This window comes from Spermophilus citellus (assembly GCF_964194105.1).
Source record: "Spermophilus citellus genome assembly, chromosome: 12".
NCBI classification, from domain to species: Eukaryota; Metazoa; Chordata; class Mammalia; order Rodentia; family Sciuridae; genus Spermophilus; species Spermophilus citellus.
Genome location: NC_138198.1, coordinates 34,102,002 through 34,108,001, shown reverse-complemented (window position 1 = coordinate 34,108,001; position 6,000 = coordinate 34,102,002).

Sequence of the window (6,000 nt, the reverse complement as noted above, 5' to 3'; positions counted from 1 at the left end):
AACCACTTCATCCTTTGTAAAACAATGGATAGGAATATTGGTTGGATTACATTTTAAGTTCCAAATAAGCTCATTTAAATATTAGTTTCATTTCCACTCTTTCATACATTTAGATTCTTTTTCTCTTTCCTCAGCTTCATTAAAGTAATATATAGAATAAATTCATTGGAGGAGAGGTGATTACTCATGTTGAAATACTAAATTTATTTTTACGTTAAGAAAATGTGACTTTTCTTAAAGTATTGTTTTCCTAAGGTGCTTATAATTCAGTTTTTAAAAACCTTTACTTCGGTATGGACTTCTAAATACATTCACAACCTCATGCTGAGTATGTCTGAAATACTGAAGACGTCTAGCAGTTGGCATTACTCCGTGCACTTCGAGGAACCATCTTGATCTCGTGCTAGTTATCAGATGCTACACCGGAGGGAAGTGCGGTCTTCCCCAAGTGCTTGCAGCCACCATGCAGGAGACTGCAGCCCAGTGAATGTGAGACTGTATGGGATTTCACAACCAGCACCTGGTTCTCCATTTGTGCTAGCTGTAGCTGTTCCTGTTTCTTGTCCTGTGGGTGTCTTCATGGTCATTGGTTGGCCCACCAGACTGATTTCAAGGGCCTTCAGTGATATTTTCACCTGAAAAGGGACATCTAATGGGAAGCTTTTATTGAGGGGAAAGAGAGTTCTGTTAAGATGATTAATGGGTGTCTAATTTTAGAGACAAAGACAAAATAAATTCTAAGGCAAATTAAACAAGGAGCCTGGTATTCTCTTTGGAAATACCTCACTGGTTTCCTAATGTGAAAATCAAAACACAATGACATTTCCTAGGCCTTAACTCTTTTCATTTTCTTGCCCCTTTTTAGTATAAGAATACCTGCTCACTACCCAGTATCGGTTAAGGAGACAAAATTAAGTTATTTTAGGGCCACGGATTTGTGGCATTCAAAGGAGTCAGATATAGTAAACTAGAGCTCCATCATGAAGCCTCTGGATTCTAGAGAAACCAGATGAGTGGGCAGAAGGTCACCCACTAGTCACGGAGAGAGGGCTAGCTGTTGGCTGTCCATTTCCCGACTTTACTGCTGTAAGAAGTCATGTAATCTGATTAACCTCATTCTAGACATCCATTGATTCAGATGCAGTGAGTTTACAGAGCTCGGTGCTCTTTGAAGCAAACAAAAAGCAAAACAGATGAACAAAAAGTTAACTCCAGAGGATGTGGCAGTGTAGGTTGGCCTTGCTCCTCTTGCTTGGTGCTAGGTCCATGGCTGCAAACAGGGCCACCTCCACCCCTGTCTCAGTCTCTTTGTGCTGCTCTCACAGAATGCCATTGGCTTGGTGGTTTTCAAACAAAAAATGATTCCTCAGAGTTCTGGAGGTGGAAGTCCAAGATCAAGGTGCCAGCAGATTGATTCATTGCCTGGCGAGGGCCCATTCCCCCACTAGTGGTACCCTCTCTTTCCTTCCATGCTGGAAGGGGAGAGACTAACCTCATTCCCGAGGGCTCTGCCTTCATGACCTAGGCACTTCCCAAAGGTCCTGCCTCCTGTTTGACTGCTTGGGGGGTCGGGTTTCCCCCTAGGACTAGGGAGGGAGGAAACCTTAGACTGCAGCAGTCCCCTGACCCCAGCTTCCTGGCTGAAGGAAGTGCGCATTTAAGGACTGCCCTCTAAGAGAACACATTCTTGTTGTAGTCTGGACTCTAGAGGACAAACTATGGTCCACAACCTAAGAATGTATTTTAATTGTTTTCTTTTACGTAACAAGCACTTAAAATGTAAATTGTATACGTACTATTCTGGTTTTTGTGTCTTGTCCTTTAGAGGTTAAAGGAGTTATGTCTAGTTGTTGCAGAGAAACCTTTTGATCCCTGATCTAAAGGAATACAGAAAATTTTGATGACAAAGCAATTCATTTTCTGAAGTTGGACTGTGAACTCTGAGCTGGGTTACTCACACAGTCATGTGCTGCCTGGTGTCATTGTGGTCAGCAAAGGGCCCAAATCCACAGTGAGAGCCTCGTAATATTGTAAGGCAGCTGAAAAACTGCTGTTGCCTGGTGACATCCTAGGTGTCAACTGTGGAAGCACAGTGTGCTGTGTTTGTGGGGATATTGGTGTAAGCAAACCCAGGGCACAGCCACCATGTGTAGTACAGCACAGACAGTTATGTTCAGGTCAGGACACTTGGCAGGTTGATACAGACAGCACATGAGTGTTACTGACTTATGTGCGTAAGTATACTCCTTTTTATTAAAAATAGTTTTCTGTAAAAGAATATGTTGTGTTATTTATGCCAGCAGTAGCCATGTGTCTCATGCCTAGTTGTGTTTTAATTAATTAATTTGTATACATGATAGCAGAATGCATTTTGATTCATAGTACCCAAATGGAGCACAGGTTTTCATTTCTCTGGTTGTACACAAAGTAGAGTCACACCATTTGTGTCTTCGTATATGTACCTAGGGTAATGATGTCCATCTCATTCCGCCATCTTTCCCACCCCCATGTCCCCTCCCTCCCGTTTTCCCAGTCCAAAGTTCCTCCATTCCTCCCATGCCCCCCACCGCATTATGGATCAGCATCCACTGAACTTTCGGCCTTTGGGTTTTTTTTGGGGGGGTTTGGCTAACTTCGCTTAGCATGATATTCTCCAGCTCCATCCATTTATTTACCTGCAAATGCCATGATTTTATCCTCTTTTATTGCTGAGTAATATTCCATTATGTATATATACCACAGTTTCTTTATCCATTCATCTATTGAAGGACATCTAGGTTGGCTCCACAGTTTAGCTATATTGTGCATTGTGTTGCTATAAACATTGATGTGGCTGTGTCCCTGTAGTCTGCTGTTTTTAAGTCCTCTGGGTATAGACCAAGGAGTGGGATAGCTGGGTCAAAAGGTGGTTCCATTCCCAGTTTTCCAAAGAATCTCCATACTGCTTTCCATGTTGGCTGCACCAATTTGCAGTCCCACCAGCAATGTGTAAGTGTGCCTTTTCCCCCCACATTCTCACCAACACTTATTATTACTTGTATTCTTAATAATTGCCATTCCAACTGGAGTGAGATGTAACCTTAGACAGTAGTTTTGATTTGCGTTTCTCTAATTGCTAGAGATTTTGAACTGTCTTTTCATATATTTGTTGGTAGATTGTATATTTTCTCCTGAGAAGTGTCTGTCCAGTTCCTAGGTTCTTTATTGATTGGGTTATTTGTTTTTTTTGGTGGTAAGGTTTTTTTGAGTTCTTTATCCTGGAGATTTGTGTTGTATCTGATGTGCGTGTGGTAAAAATTTGCTCCCATTCTGTAGGCTCTCTATTCACCTCACTGATTGTTTTTTGCCGAGAAGAAGCTTTTCAATTTGAGTCCATCCCACTTGTTAATTCTCATTGTTTATTTCTTTGGAGTCTTGTTAAGGAAGTAGGCCTAATGTGACATGATGAAGATTTGGGCCTAGTTTTTAGGTACAGGGTCTTGGGACTCATTCTTAGGTCTTTGATCTACATTGAGTTGAGTTTTGTGCATGGTGAGAGATAGGGGCTTAATTTCATTTTGCTGCATATGGATTTCCAGTTTTCTCTTTGTTGAAGAGGCTGTCTTTTCTCCAGTGATTGTTCACCAGTTGTGGCCCTAGGAGTATAGACTGTACGCAACACACCCAACCTGTGCAGCATTGAGGCTGCCAGTGTTTGTGTCACTGTACGTTCATGTTCACACAACGATGAAAAGGCCTAGTGGTGTGTTTCTCAGGATGTAGTGATGCAGAAATATTAAGGTCCACTTGTAGCTTCTCAAATTAAACATTGTTCCCTCTAGAAAAGATCTGCTCAGTGCATAGAACTTTAAAGAAAGGTTTGGGGAAAATAGCTGGGTCATGATCTGGACCCTGTACCCTCTTTTCTGGCATTCTTCTTAATAAAAAGGAGTTGCATATTTGAGGTATGTGGGTGTTTTTCTGTATGTTAGTTGCCTGTGGCTGTATAATAAATTATGTCCAAATTAGTAATGGAAAAATGTATTACTTGACACTTTTGGAGAGTTGGCGATCTGGAAGTGTCTTAGCTGGGTGGTTCTGGCTCAGGCTAGTGACATTGTAGCAGTCTCTGAAGGCTTGACCATGGCGGGGAGCTTTCAGGGGGACTGATTTATGTGTAAGGCTTTGCTGAAGTCCTCAGAGCTGCACTGGCCCTTGGAGGGTCTTGTTGCTCACTGGGTGGCCTCTCCATAGGTGTTGTGAGTGTTCTTCTTTTGATGAGACTCTGGCCCCCAGTGATCCAAGAGAGAGCAGGGGGAGGGCCAGCGTTCCTTTTAAAGTGTAGTTACTGAGCGAGCTCCTGTTCTGTTAGGTGAGAGTCACTTAAGTGTGGCCCACAGCAGAGGAGGAGAGACTTTGGCTCCTTAACTTTTCTTTTCCCAGAGGGAGGAGTACCAAAGGCTCTATGGACAAACTTAAAGGCTGTGGCAGTCTGCTTCCCTGGGGTGGCAGCGTAAGCGTAGTTGGAGCACCAGCTGGAAAGTGTGTGGATTAAAGGTGGGTTGTGTTGCATGTTGTATGGTCAGCAGCTGAAGGCCGGGAGGGGGCTGCTGGAGCATCTGTATTTTAGGTGACATTAGGGACACTGGTTTATGCAGTGGTGGATTGTGTGTATTTTGTTGGTCTTGGTGTGTATGCCTGAAGGGTAGGTATATTTGAGGGGCACACTTGTGTGGAGTGTGTTTTGGGGTTGCTCACAGGCGTGGGCAGGGATGTGTGTTTGAAGGAGTGTGTACTAGTATGTCTGAGGTTGATGCAGAGTCATGCTGGGTGCTCTGTGGGAGGAAGGCTGGTTGGTGGGAAAGGGGTAGCTCCTCACTGTCACCAGGCAGGGAGGCCACACCTGCTTTTGGAAACTTCCTTTACCTTTACTTTTGCTATAACTGGAATTAATTTATTACCCACACGTATTTGTACCAACACACATCTGTGAATTCCCTACATGACACAGATCTGTGGACTGTGCTGTACAGACTTGTGGAATTAATGTTACCCAAGTCACCATTTTAGTCGACTTCCATCAACTCAAGGATGTGCGTGAGATATCTCCAGACTGTCTTAAGCTTCACATTCTCAAGGTGGGCCCAATAAATTCAGTTAGGAAGGAGACTAGTGATATACCAAGAGTTATTTTTTCCTGTTGGAGCACATTCCAGAGCATCTGTGTCCTGGGAACTCTTTATAGTACGGGCTTTCCATTTATCAGTGTTGTTAAGGTCCTCGAGGAGGAAAGAAAGACAACTCTTGATTCTTTAATAGTGGGCGTTGATATCTTCTTGTCTTCAAGGTCTTTGTTACAGAGGTGCAGGTCTTAATGGTAAAAAGGGGAAACTACAGTCCTTGATTGTGGGGTATGCAAAATTGAGAGAAATTTAATGGCCAAGTGCAAACTCAGTTCAGGAGTTAGAAAACCTCCCTCTCTCTGTTAATCCTTTTGTAATCAAAAGCAGTGATGGGCCAGAGGTTGAGAGGGAGGGTGGGCATGATTCTTGGATGTGCATATTAAGTTGTTCCTCAAGTGTTGGGCACATAACAGATATGAAGGTCTCTAGGAAAGAGGTAGGATGATGTTTGTGTGTGGCCATTTTCAGTCATTTTAATTTACCATGTTTTGTAGTTCTCAGAGTTGAAAAACTGAGAAAAATCAGACATCTTGAATGTGACATAGTGAGATTCCGCAGATCCCACATGGAGTCTTAACCTGTTTTCTGCTTGTTTTTTATGTAAACTTGTGTCCACTGGACCTTAGATTCATGACCTGGAACCCACAGATCCTGAGAATCTTTTCAGGCACCAACTTGTGATGCACTCTTTTCATCTTATGCACAAAGGCTTTTAGAAGAGACCTCACCCAGCCCCCAAATCAAGATCAGTGAAGATTTTATTTGTGATATAGATTGTGTTCATCTATATTCTCGGCACTTAGCACAGTGAATACATGTTTCCCAGGGACACAAGCCT